Raw genomic sequence first — 14617 nt, 5'->3', positions numbered from 1 at the left:
GAGACAGTTGTGCATGAATAATGATGCATGAAGGTAAATCTTTTGGGATTTAATATATACTGTATAATGTCAGGCCTGGAATCTATACCTATTGGTTGGGACATGTAATATTGACATTGACATCTGTATCCCCCAAAAAGTTCAGGTTTTGTACCAATATTAAATGTCGGAATCACTCACTTTTGATGTTATTCATCATTTTTGTCTCTTTTCCTTCAAGTTGCCGTGGTAATTTAGTTGTTCGTGACTTTGTCCTCATTAGAACTGTTTGAGGAATGTCTTTATGTCTTCTTGCTGCATATGTAGAATATATCGAGGGCTGGTTTTGTTATCTGGAAAAGTGTCTTTCTAACTTGTCCACAAACTCTACAGTAAATCATGTGCACCTCATCTGCTTTAAAGACAGATTGAAGAAGCAGATTTGGCCAAAACAAGCAGACATTTTAACCATGCATCAGCGGCCAAGTGGCGTCACACAACCTTGTGTCATGCCCCTCAGTGATTCCTTGTTGAACCCACATTCAGAATGGCTCTGTATAGGAAATTATTTTAGGTTAAATACCTCCATTCCCCTGTGAAAACATTACAATCAAATCACAACAATAATGACTAACTGAGCTGCTAGCACTGGATGTGTTATAATGGGATTCTTAATATTGAGTGTTAACAAAAGTGAAAGAGATTTTCTTTTTCTCCCCTCTGTATGAAAGGTTTGCTCAGTAAGAATTTGCGCTCAAGACATATCTGCAGTTTGGGTCTAGAGATAGAGTGGATGAGGACACAAGAGAAGCCAGAGAAGCACTTACAGTAGGGTCAAACTGAACCTGATGCCTGAAGCATCCGAGAGCCACACTGTAAGAAAATGTCAGTTAATCGGCTTAATGAATGTTAATATTCTTTAATATAGTTTGCACTCTCTCTTTCTATTCAGGTGTGCTCTGCACATGTTTTGTAACTGTGTTTATGAGCAATTCCTTACTATAAATCAAGGAAATATCAATATGTTAAAAAATGTATCTGCTGAGATTTTAAATTTCCACATTTTTAACACCTTTCCCCGGGGTGAATGGAATTGAAGCACTGTTCACAGAGAGGTATGTGGATCTTCCTCAGTAATGAAATATAATCAAAACGATCTGCATTGCTGGATACCACCCAACAAATTCTCTAAACCACAACAGTATAGGTTGTTTATTCCTATAAAACAACCCATAGGAATGTTTTATAAATTAGGCAGGAAATACGACCCACAGGAGCGTTTTCCATCCTCATATCTAAATTACAGAATGTCACAGCGCGGTTTTAAATATGTCGTTGAAGTTTTGAAACAGTCACAGTTTGGTTACGTTTAGACACCAAAACTACTTAGTTAACTTTGGATAAAGGTTGTGGTTTGGTTGAAAATCATGGATATTTGTTACATTACTTCACTTCCAGTTATGCACGTGATGTAGAACATGACATGGTTCCGGTTGTTCCACCACAGGCCTCCAGGAAATGTGCCAGGCTTTAATGCAAATTGAATATAGCAGCCAAAGATGGAATTGCAAAGTCACGCAATAGACTGAAAGAGATGTCTGTAAATCAGTGGATACATTTTTTTCACAACCCCAATATCAGAATTTCTTCCATTCAGTCAGATAACATTTGGAAAGTCTAGAAGAACCGCATAATTAAATCATTTAATCCCTATTCATATTAGCAGTGCGCAAAAAAAGTGGATGCAGAGGGGAGATCTGGGTATTTTTTGCTCCCATGATGCGCTACTGAGCAACTCTCATAGAAATGAATGGGGCTCCGCCTCCAGCGCTGTATCCAGGTCTTATAATACATCAGTGATCCACCATCCCAAATATGGCGCTCTAATACGACACTTTACAGCCTACTTTGCTCCCGTCATAATTACTACCGCCACTAGAGGGCGCCACCACTGTAAACATTAATATGAGTCATAATTGCTGCTAAAACAAACAGCCTATATGGGCATTTTTCAATGAAGGACAGTCTGATACTACCATAAGTAAGTGAGAAAATATGATTTGGGTGAACTGAGCCTCCAACTAATAAAAAAAATAAATTATTATAGAATCAGCCTCCTCATTAAATTAACCCTTAACCCTCTCTGTACAGTATTTGCGTCCTATTTCCCCATATCTAATATTTTAACTATCAACTAAATGTTAATTGTCAAACTTTCACAGTCCAGGTGGAAGTGATGCTGTTTGCCAATCGCAGAATAGTGCTTTTACATGCTAAAACACCCATAAGTTAAAGGGTCAAACTTACTTGAACCTTTCAGCTGTCAGAATGAAAGCTTGAATTGTAAAGGCCACTGAGTTGTCTGTTTGTATCAAGCTGTTCAGTCTATTGTTTGTATGTAAGAGTATGAAACAGCCTTTGTGCTTGGCTTTTTTGTAGTGTTTTTTGAGCTTGTGTGTTACAGTAGTTTAAGATTACACACCTGAGTTTACCAACTGCACGTCTGTAACACAGGCGTCACAACTCAAGAGTTGGCAGCAACACAAGCAACTAAAGCTACGTGTGTGTATCTGTCTCTTTCAGTATATAATAATAATAATAATAATAATAATAATAATAAAACAATAATATAAATGACTTTATTAAATGACTTATTATTTATTTATACAAAACTTACAATTAAAATAAACAGTAAATAGAAATTAATTTTCAAATTCATATCAAAAAGACAGAAATCTGCAATCTGCACCCCCATGCAAACTGAAGTGCCAGTGGCTCCACAGCATATGTTTCACTTTTTTTAATCCGTTTGAGAATTAATCCCTTTGAGATGCTGATTTCTCTTCACTGTACAGCACAGCTGTCCTGAGACCAGGCACAGCTGTGGGGTCAACCTCCTGAACCGAACATGTTATTGTTCAGCCATGCTGTCCTCATCATTGTAAGATTGATTTAAGGCTGAATGCATCTCACTTTTAGCCTTTTAAGACAAAGAATATTTTAGAAATTAAAATGTCACTGCGTTCAGCAAGAGTAGAAAATCAGATCTTAATCAGAACTGATGATTCAATCTGATTGATCAATTAACTATATTGAAGACAGTGTGAGTATCATGCTACCATTTTTACATGAGTTTAAAAGCTTTCAAAAGATGAACTCAAAGAATGATATTTTACTAATGGGTAGTCATATTCTTACTTGTGTTGTGGATTAGTGAGAATCTAGACACATTATAAAGACTTCCTGAGTAAAGTGAATTGGCAAAATGATAGTTTAGTTAATATAACTAATTAGCAAAATACAATGATCTAAAACAATTTTGATAAAGAACATTTCAGCTGTTGTCATTACTTCTAATGGTTGTTAATATATTTGTTTAATCCTTATTAAACAACTTTACCTTTCTGTCTTACTCTGAGCAGTGAGTAGAAAAACAACTGTTAGTCTGTTCTGTAATATGCTGTTTTGTTAAAATTCTTATTTTTCTCTGTCTCTTTATTGCTGAAATCTCTGGATTACTGATGATCACTGGATTGGAGTTTTGAGTTCAGCTCAGTTAACTTTCCTCAAACTTTGTCCAACAAAAATGATTGTGTTGAATTTTCGCAGACTTTAATCTGAAAACCTCCCTGTGTGTCTCTCTCCTGACAGCATTACCCGGCTGTGAGTGGGGCCTTCATGGATTCACCGTACAATGGCAACACGTCCCTGCAGACGTCCACCTCCAACCTTAATGCCGGCTACTCTCGACCTTCAGAAGCAGAGGATGATGGGAAAGTGTCCAGTGACACCATTTGGCTGTGGATCGCTGTGCTGGCAACCATTGGCAACATAGTAGTGGTGGCTGTGGTTTGCGCCTGTGCCTTCTGAAAAGAAAGAAGAGTTGAGCAAAAATACTGCGACTGTCTGATAATGGGGAATCTTGTACATCCTGAAAATATATTTGTCTTCAAAAATAATGTAAAATAGCCTTACTTTTAGATTAGATTTTTAAAGAGTTTTAAAAAGGGAATTTGCATGAGATTCCTCATTCAAATGCTTTTCACATTTTTTCCATAAACAGAACAGAGTAAAATTATTAAGTACAGTTAAAATATGAAACACAAAACTATTCATTTATTTGTCATTGAAAATTGAAATAATGATCTGATGAGACACAAGTATAACTTTTTCACCTCAGTTCTACAATGAAACAATGTTAAAAGTAAAGAATTAAGGTTAAACAAAAACAACATAGTCACAATAAGGGACTTCTACAATGACTACTGAAGCAGATCTTACTCAAAATACTGGATACCGATCAAACAAGACCACACATAGCCAGATACCATGCGTGTACATCCTTGCACATTTCATATGACTGACCAGCAATAAAGCTACCCAGCACACATTTGGATCTACAGAAAGTTCAAAGACAACCCTGCCATATTAATTGGAGTTTTAGTAGACACTTCATTCTTCAAGCTTCATTCATTAACTTAACCCACTCCTCTTCCAGATCTCTGCTTGTCAGCAACCAGCAACCTTTTAATCATAATAGCCTAAAATTATTAGGTTTACTATTATCTACACTACTATTACATTAAAAGGTTTCCTAATTCAGTCAGTTGTCTTTGCCATCCAGGTATATGACCCACAGCAGTCAAATACATACAACACATATGTGTGCTTTAATCTCTGGAAAGTAAACAGGACCAGTGAAACTACAATCAGATAAACATGTCCTCAGGTTTGCCCTTTATGGTTGCAGACTCTAAATCGGTCACAGGGATGTTTATTTTAGCCAATATGAGAACACAATAAAAATTTTAATGAGCGTTGGGCAAAATACTAAATTCATTCATCTTGGATTCCAGGCTAAAAAAAGCATTGGCCTTAACATAATAGTGCTCTTGTATATTTGCCAATGGTCAGCTGGTTATGCAAGCCAAGCTGGTGTTATATAACCCCATTCAGTCCTGGTTACACCAGGCTCAGCAGAGGTCAAACGCATTAGACGAGATCATAGCTTGATCTCTTAGTGGGATCAGAAGCCTGAGAGAGATCCACTGTTGAAGCTTGTAATTTAAATCTGTGTGTGATGGGATTTAGTTGTTAGAGAGGCTAGAGGTTTGAGCCCTACTGTATAACATCCTGATGATGCTCGACTTAAGCACTGAACTCCAACCTGTATTGTCTATACTATTCTTTTTTATTCTATTAATTGTATTCTCACATTTCCAGCACCCAGTATATTTAGTTGATTAATTCTGAATACTCTGGCCAATAAGAGGAATAGGCCGTTCCCTTAGCCCTGCACCCCTTACTTACTGTTGCTTCACGAGTCAATAGACCCTTTTCACATATGCACTGCAACCCTGAACTTATCTAGACACTACACGGAGGAACTGTATGTGAGAACGCAAATGTCCGAATCAGTTGGATCGGGCAATAAACAGACTATACCCTGCCAGCACCCTAGTACAAAGTCCATGTAATGTCCAATTTAGCCTATGTGTATATAGAGCAGGTTATTGTCTGGAGAAATCACAGCAAGCAAGTGGGCATTTTGATAACCTTTCTATCATGTGGCTGACACAAAACTGGAAGAATATAAACATCTGAGGGTGAAGAAAAAGGGCCATTTATGTGAAGATACAAACGAAAATGTCTAGCTGTAGAAACAACATGATTCTAGAACTTCTGTTGGGAAAGGCTAACGCCAAAATTGTCAGACAACTTTAAGAAACAGACTTGTTGTTTATAACCAAATTACAAACCTGTGTAATCTGTGTCATGTCTTGACCAATTAATCCTCGCCATGTTCTGCCTCCTGCACGTTCTACCCAAGCACCACCACTCGCCTAAACCAAAACAGTATTTACAGTTAGTGAGAATGCATCTGACACGGACAATTTTGTGTGCTACATGTGTGAAAAGGGCTCTCCGGACCTAATTGTCCAGACGTTTTCCAGAGTTCAAATGAGAAAACATATAATAACTTCTTAATGATTTGTTTTAAAATGGGTCCTTGATTTAAGACAAAGGTAGAAAAAAATCAGGCTTCTCATTTCTAGCTGACAACTGTTGTTTTTGCAGGTTGAAATGACAACTGTCACCCACAGGTCTCAACTGTAGCTTTAGCTAGCCAACTTGTGAAGCTGGTTTTAAAAAGAGACACATGTAAAAGGGTTTTAGATTTGTACTTGATGGCTATGATGTTGTGCTAAAAGACTGAGACTAAAGCTGTACCAGGACCCAAAGTCAGCATCCTGATGTAGAACACGGAAATAGAGAACAGTAAATTACCACACACATTCACACTGATAGCAAATTTTAAAAACTCCAGTTCATCTGACACCAATGTCTTGCATTTGAAGAAACTGTGGCATCCTTAAAAAGCCCACATGAAACCCTTTCCATTTATAAAGGCTCAGCTGTGGTTGAGCAGTGATTTGTTGAAATTTAACAAGCAAGGAATGTTGCGCAGGGGCATCTCTGTCACAGCTACTCTTTCCCCATTATAAGGATAAATACATCATTAAAAACGGTAGTGCCCTCGCTTTCAGCTCTCTTTAAATCATTCTGTTCGTGAGAAGATGAAATCTCATAAAGAGGCAATGGTGGGAGAAGAAAAGGCATAGAGAGGACATGGAGATACAGACTGAGGAAGATGAGGGTAGATCAGGTCAGAGGAGGTCAAAAAGTAATGGGAAGAAATTTAATAAAACTGGAATGTAGCAGAAGGAACAAACCACACTCTTTTTCATTAGTTTGTTAGGAACTTTGTCTTTCTGCAGTGTGCTGGGCAGGTACAGTGGGTTTTTGGCAACAAAAAAAAACAGCTGCCTGATGTGACTGAAATGAGACTTAACAAAACAGTTAAGTTGTATGTTATATAGTCTATGGTTGTGGTCCAGAAAACCAGAACAAGCTTAAAGACAGTACCTCCACAGAGCCGAGGGGAACTGCTGTGGGTTTACGCCTTACACGTAGCTGTGTGATACATAATCAAAAATGTTAATTATAGCCACTTTAATAAAGAAATAATAACCGTACTTAACCAAGACATTTTGTGCCTAAACTGAACCAAACTGTAACTGTTTTAGAGGTACTGACAAATTATTTTGTTGTTATATTTGGGACATCAGACCATCAAGTACTATATGTTGAACTGAGACTTGTTAAAATAAACAAAGTAGTAGTGATCGTTCTACTATGCTGTCTCAGAGGACAACATATGAGCATACATTCCTGCATTACTGTATGTAGTTTTAACCCAGTCTAGTCAGAACCAATCATGCAGCCAGTGTCTTCCACTACACGTGTTTTCACATGCATCTCGTTATCTCAGCCTGTGTGAGGCGCGTCGTTGTCCCGTCAGTCCTCGGCAGAGTAATGAGCTGTAATGTGCCTCTCGAGCTTCCTATATGTTTTTTTCTTTTTCCCCTCCCCTGCTTGACATCCCAGGGGAAGAGCGGTCAGAGCAGATCGTATCTCTGTGGTCGACTTTATTAGGAAATGATTTTACAGACAGAATAGAGCTAACTTCAGCTGTCAAAGACGGGACAAAGACAGAGTCTAAAGGAGCGGAGGAAGAAATAATTTGTAACATTGGTCATCAGAGATGAAGAGCGGCAATGAGTGACACGTGAAGTGAAAAGGGAAGATGTGGAAGAGAGAGGAAAGATAATGAGGCAGGGAATGCTCATTTTCATTTCCACCATCAGTACATTCACAGTACTTCAACGGACATGGAAAGAGACATTGTTTGAGCGAGGAAAGGAGAAACATTGCGCCAGAGAGAGGACAGAGGATGTGTAACGAGGATGATGTTTGACTGAAAGAATAGTATAAACTCTAGAGTAAGAAGAAATTAGTATGACAAGAGAAAAATCAAAGATGCAAAAAAAGTAAAAAGTGTACAGGTTAGCTATATTTCTAAACTTTAACAAACATCCGAGAACTCAACCATACAGTACATATTCACAATATTTATCAATGTGTTTGTGGTCCTTGTTTGGTCAGTCGAGGCTCAGGTGTTCATCCACCACCTACAGTTTACCTCAAACAACACCCTCACTCCCTCACTGTCTATCAATGGCCAGTTTTTGTGGAAGCATGGACCTATACAGTATCAACCAGTTAGATAGCATCGATGTGTTTCTACCTATGCGACCCAAAGCTTTTGGAGGTGACTCAGCGGACCCTACAAAGAAGAAATCACGCAAACATGAGCATCTGTTATGATGGACAAGGCCATCTACAAAACCCTCCAATCAGACAGGTGTTTTTTTTCATTCTCTCCATTTTACTGCTGACAATAACTGCCTACACAGCCCCATGGAAGTGAAGGATAACAACTCCAGGCGCCTGTTTCCAACTCCAGTAGCTCCATCTACTCAGCCACCCAGGCACCCAGAGGTGAGAAGTAAAGTACTGTAGTTACTGGTGTGGTGCAGCAACCTAATGTAGGTCACTTTTGCTTTTAGGAAGAACAGCTGCTGTGTATTTTTCATGCTCACACATTTCGTTTTACCTTTTCTTTCTCCTCGAAAAACAGCTTGTTAGCAGTATTACTGTAACATCGCTCATTGAAAGTGATGGGCCAGTCTGCAGCAAACATGAGTCACCCAGTGTCTTCAACTTAAAAACAGGATTTCTATGACATCATCATCTCCCAGGAAAGATTTTTGTTCTTGCAATAAATGAATGAGACATTGCATAATGAATCTTTTAAACAGTAAACAGTCTATACACAATAATGCATATAGAAGTTAACCTTGTTGCTAAAAGATAAGGTATCTTGCTTGATAAAGAGATTGCATTTAATAGGCCCCCATGCAGTACTTTAAAGGAGTGCAAGTAAAAAACAAAAATCCTCCACACTGCATATGAACCCAAGATGGCAGTATAATGAGCTCAATGATCCAGGAACCTGAACTGACAGAGGATTCTCTCAGTTCATCTCCTCTCAGGGTCTGACCCGAACACATCCATGGATCTGAGTTTGTCTAACAGATTCATCCTGGATCAGTTTGTTGGGTAAACAGGAGTGGCATTTTTCACTGTTATCTTTGCCTCCTTTGAGGAATACCAGGTACACCTTATTTATCCTTAGCATATGTGATTATTATTATAATGGTTTTATTATTCTATTATTTAAAAATCATTGAATTCACTGTAGCCTATTTCTCTTTTATGACACGTTTTATCCTCTGTTCTCTTTCTTCCTTCCTCTGTCATCTCCCACATCCCTCCTTTCATGCATGTGATGCACCAGACCGTGAAGTCCACATTGTGAAACCACCCCCCCACACACACACACACACACACACACACACACACACACACCCCTCACCAGACCTCTGACTCGTCCAATCTTTCTTCTCTCCATCTATCTTATGTCATCCTCTTTTCTTCCTCTTTCTTCATTTCCCTCATTGGACATTTATGTAACTCATCATTTACTGCATTACTGTGGTACACATGGGTTGTACCTGGGGTTGACTAATATGCAGACCTGGTTGCAGAGTATTTATAAATATGATATAATGTTATGTGTTTTATACATTTTAAACAAATAAGGGGTTGAAATTTTCTGTCAAATAGAAAACGTATCAGACCATGAAAACAGAGAGCTAAAATATATACAATTTCCGCAAGAAAGGCAAAACCTTGATCCTGAATCTTTTTTTCTGCGTGCTTTCTACTTCTGTAGAGATCCCCAACAGCGATCTTCATAGAAGAAGGAATGGACTTGGAGAGGTAGCAACCAGACTGGTCTGTCTTCCACATAACAAACTGAGAGACTACACTGTGGCACTGACTTCATTCTGATCCACGTTCCTGGATTATGAATAAAAGTACACATGGCGATACAGGTGTGTCAGGATGACCATGTTCTACATCATGAAACAGAATGGATTTACATGAAGAGTGACTCTATCCTGTGGAGGATGTGTAAAAACTGCAGTGTGGTGACATGAGGATATTTGCCGGATGAGAAGACAGACAAATAAGGAAAAGCAATAACAGCCTAAGCAAATGTCTCATTAAGGTTGTATTTGGCTACAAGCCCACACCACACTCACATTCAACAGCCCTGATGATGAGGAACAGTTTGAAGATAACCTTCCCTCCCCAAATATCTGGTACCAGAGTGGTAGTAATAACTTACATATTTGCTTAGATCTTTTGATTTCGGTAATGAGGATATTTGGTGAATGTAGTTTGTAGTTTCTGGAGAAGACAATGAAAGAAGTTGGACTGAATTTATATAGTACGATTTGGACTATGGGACTGGAAGGAAGATATTGTTGTGCAGATAAGACATTCAAACAGTGATAAAACCTTTAAAGGTTTTGAGGGGAAAAAAACTAAATAGTACAACAATGATATTAACTATTACTTGTTTGTTCCAAATGTCATCACTTGCTGAGAAGTGTATAATGTATTATACTTATGATAAGGTATAAGCTATGGAGACTTCACTGTGACAACTAAAGCCAAAATGTTCGAAGGGAAAAATACATTAAATTCTGTAGGTGTTAAACATGTAATAAAGCACATACATAGGCCTATTATACATACACTCACTCACTTAGACAGACAGAGATGGTAAAACAGATGCAGACATAATGAGAAATTGATCGCTATGCAAATAAGAAACAGAAAGAGTATGCCTGTTAACATCTGCAGCACTGTATGGCTAGCAGAACAATAGGAGCTCAATGTTAAATGTTAACATGCTACCATTGTAGCATTATGTGTACCTCACTTACATGCATGGCTACCAGCAGATTTCTCTCTTTCCCATCACTGTCCTTAACAGGGTGTGATTTGTGGAAAAATCAGAGGGGGTGGGGGTGGGGTGGTGGGGGTTTCATGCACAACAAAACAAAACATGCAAGAATGATATCCCCCTTTCAATACCACCATGGATATAGTGCCACTCAGCCAGCAATGCCAAAACACTTATTTATAAACATCAATATTCAATGGAAACTAATCCCAAAATGAAATAGAACAATGTGATGTCAACATAAAACACAGCGCTTTCAGGCCAGACAGCAGAGTTCACTTCACGATGCAGGAGTGTTTTAATCCGAACCATGATCTTTTTCCTAAACTTAACTAGTCGTTTTGGTGCCTAAACTTCGTCCCTTTGTCATCGCTGCATGACACTCAATTTTTCTGGCTAAATTGAATGACCATGGCCCCTGAAAGGACTTTCATCTGGCAGTGCCTGTAGCCGGCTCACAGTCACCTATTGGCGGCTAAAAAACTGCCGCTGGTTGCCGGCGTCCCGGAGCTCTGTAGCAGCTAAATACAACCAGCACCCGCCGCTCAGATTTTATCGTTCTATGGCACTATGTGTTCACATTACAGTGCTTTATTTAGTTTAAAATACTTCTATTTTAGGTATATAATGGTATATTGGTGAAGTAGCATTGATCACTTTGAGGTGGGGATACATTTTGTCCCCACCGGGGATAAAAATAATTCAGCAGAGGCACGGATATGTAGACCAGAAAGGATATAATCCCACGCATCCCCCCCCAGCAAATAACACCCTGGTTGATGGAGTAAAGTGTTTGCCTTCTTCACTAATACCTGTCAGTCATTTGTACTTTAGTCAATATATATGTTTATGTGTTAAGGTTTGGTTTTACATTTGATTTTAGATTTCCATTATATATTTAATTATATATATAGTACAGTTATATAGTTTTATTTGAGAAATTCCTCCCTTTGTACATTTCCAATCATGCCATGAATCATAGTTCCTCGTCTTCAAAGGAAGTTTTGTAAAAGTGGACCTTTCTACTGTATGACTTCTGTAATATAACTTCATTAAATTAATAAGAATGTGTGAGGTTTGTCCATCCCATCAGTTTTATTTAAGAATGCTTGTCACATTGAATTTATGGCAAAATCATGCAGTTCTACTTGTACTATTTATAATATTTTTACATTTATAATCCACATGGAAACTCTCACATGCAAATAAAGTTATTTTCATAATTTATGTGCAGGCTATGCATTAGAAATGTACATGTACAATGTCTAGATGACATGTACTTTAGATGCTCGATGGTGTTTAAAGCCCCCAACGCCTCCTTCCAGGCAGCGCTGCGACCCTTGACTTCAAGGCACCTAACCCTAACCTTAACCCTAACCCAACCATAACCATTGCCTAATCCTAGTGCCTTCCAGGCAGCGCTGCCTGGAAGCAGATGTTGGGGGCTTAAAACACCAATACCTCAGATCATCAGCTTTCTTACTTTTATGAGGCTGGTTTTAAGTGAGTGCCTTCAAACAGCAACCACAGTCATATAAAGTGCACCCGTCAAAAGATAATTTCAAAAAGGTGATTTGAAAGGCAAGTTCTTATTTCAGTGGATTCAACGCTGTCTAAAATGAACCCAATTGTACTGGCCTTCCTGGTACTTTACTTAATTAAGAGGAAGGGCAGAACGTTGAATAATAGGTGCTAATAATTGTCACTTTATTAGGGATTGATTTCTTTAATTGGTCTGGTTGGTCTTGATATATTCCATTGAATGTATAATGACAGGACTTCATCCTGATGACACTGACTAAATCTTAATTAATGGTAATGTGGCTTCATCTTGAATCATCTTCTTCTGACTTAGTAATGATCACAGGATTTCCTGTTTCAACTAATAATGACTGCAGCTCCATTAAAAAGACTGATTGTATGAATAATAACAATTGCACCATTCTCATACAGTAGAATTACATCATCTTAATCAGGCATGAAAAATACATTTACAGCTCAAAACATTTGTAATAGTACCTATGTATTCTGTATTTTGTTAAAGGTGCAATATGTAATATTGTATGTAATACTGGCAGCTAGCGGTTAAAATTGTTACCGCACTACCAATTCAAAATACTGCAGAGTCGTTTCCCCCGCCCCCTCCTTCCCAGACTCGAAGTTTACGGGAGTTGCCAGGCTGAGACCGCAGCATTCACAACAATGTAGCTGGACGCTTTTCTCACATAGCCAGACATTACTCCACAGCACAGCCGAGTAGCTAACGTTAGATGCTGGCTATATTGACAGTCATAAAAGCCCGTGCTCACGCGGAGCTCTGTAACCAACTGACAGACACACTTTTTCGGCTTAAAATGACAGTATGAACCGCTAAAAACACAACAACCTCACTGTCCTCTCCACACGCCAGTCAGGCACACTTCCTCGGCTTAGAATTACAATACGAAACGCTAAAAATACTACTAACTTGCCGACGGAACACACTTCATTGGCTTAGAATTACGGCAACAATCGCTAAACACACTGCAAACTCTCAGTCCTCTCTTTCCGATTTACAGCCCCCCTCTCGTGGCTTAAAATAACTCACCGTTGTCGGCTCCAGCCGCTAAACTACACGTTATAAACTGCCATGGGCTGCATGCCTGGTCCGCGAGTAACCAACTCGGGTACTCTAGCTATATTCAATGTGAGTACACAAATGTTGAAATGACAAAAAATGCCCATCCCTAGTAGCTGTGATAAATTAGCCTGAAGCTAATGCTTACCTGTTCAGGAGAAAATAAGCCAACTCTGCGTCCTTTTGGGCTCTAAGCTGTCTCCATCTTTCAAATACATCTCCAATATTTACCAGGGGGTTGTTACGTCTCTGGTCACGCAACTGGTAGAAACATGCTGTTTTCTTTTTTTATGTAATGTAGAATCTATCTCCGTTGATCCTGTTCGTTTGTTTGCTGCTTTCATGGCTGTACTAACGTTACAGCTGTAGCGTGCTGGGTTTACGTTTTTACAGGTATATCTGGCAACCCGGCCTGCCTGTCAAACTGGGCCGTTGATAATACACAGATCAAAACATAAACATAAATTCCGTCACGGAATGTAAATTTAAAAAAGAAAAAATACTGACATTAGCATTGTTGTCAGAAAAGATAGTATTTCAGTTTAACATGTTTCCTTAATATCTGATGAGGCATTGGTGTCATTTTTGGATTTATTACAGTACAAATATTACATATTGGACCTTTAAAGCAGGATTAAGTAGTATTTGCACCCTTAACACTAAAATGCTGCAGGTCAAACTGAAGAACAGGCGTTTTCATGAACATGTCTGAAACTAATTGTATGATTTCAATATTACTGAGAAAATAGTGTAGCATTTTCAGTTTTTGGTCAGTTGTGGAACTCATCCAGAACTGGACTTTGGTAAGACTCCAGCGTAGCAGTCATGGAAAACCCAGGACAGGAATTACACTATATGACCCCTTTAACGCCCTGAGATCTGCTAATGCTCTTACATTCCAGATCAGTATACTGTAAACTGCATCAGAGTACACAATTGATGATTTTAATCTAGAACCACAGAAACTGACTTTTTACATTTAAAGTAACATGTGTATGTTAGTTATTCAAATGCCTGATCAAAGGATGCTGAACCAACAGGAAAGGTATGTCACAGCACCCATGCTGAGAGATGAGGGGTGCTCCAACAAATGGTATCCCAAGGAGGACACCTCTATGTGCTTCTCAAGGAGGTTACATTAGGAAAGCACCCATGCAAGCATGTAACTTCATCAGAGTGTAATCATTTATTTTCTGTTTAAATTATGCATACACACACACATACTCTATACCTCAATA

At 38.6% G+C, this 14617-nt stretch overlaps 1 long non-coding RNA gene across 2 annotated transcripts; it reads right to left on the bottom strand.

Annotated features, from left to right (window-relative positions):
- Positions 1-2734: 2734 nt before the first annotated feature.
- LOC114552320 (uncharacterized) lies at positions 2735-13567 on the bottom strand. 2 transcript variants are annotated; one of them, XR_003692157.1, is made up of 3 exons: positions 13528-13567; positions 5739-5822; positions 2735-3845 (listed from the first exon to the last, which is right to left on the bottom strand). It is a non-coding gene; the product is annotated as an uncharacterized LOC114552320 (long non-coding RNA). The 2 variants fall into 2 exon arrangements; XR_003692158.1 differs by lacking the exon at positions 13528-13567 and adding an exon at positions 13350-13424.
- Between the last annotated feature and the right edge of the window lie 1050 nt (positions 13568-14617).

This window comes from Perca flavescens, chromosome 3 (genome assembly GCF_004354835.1).
Source record: "Perca flavescens isolate YP-PL-M2 chromosome 3, PFLA_1.0, whole genome shotgun sequence".
In the NCBI taxonomy this organism is placed as follows: domain Eukaryota; kingdom Metazoa; phylum Chordata; class Actinopteri; order Perciformes; family Percidae; genus Perca; species Perca flavescens.
The sequence above is the reverse complement of the archived record's forward strand: the minus strand, read 5'-3'. Positions and strand labels throughout refer to the sequence as shown.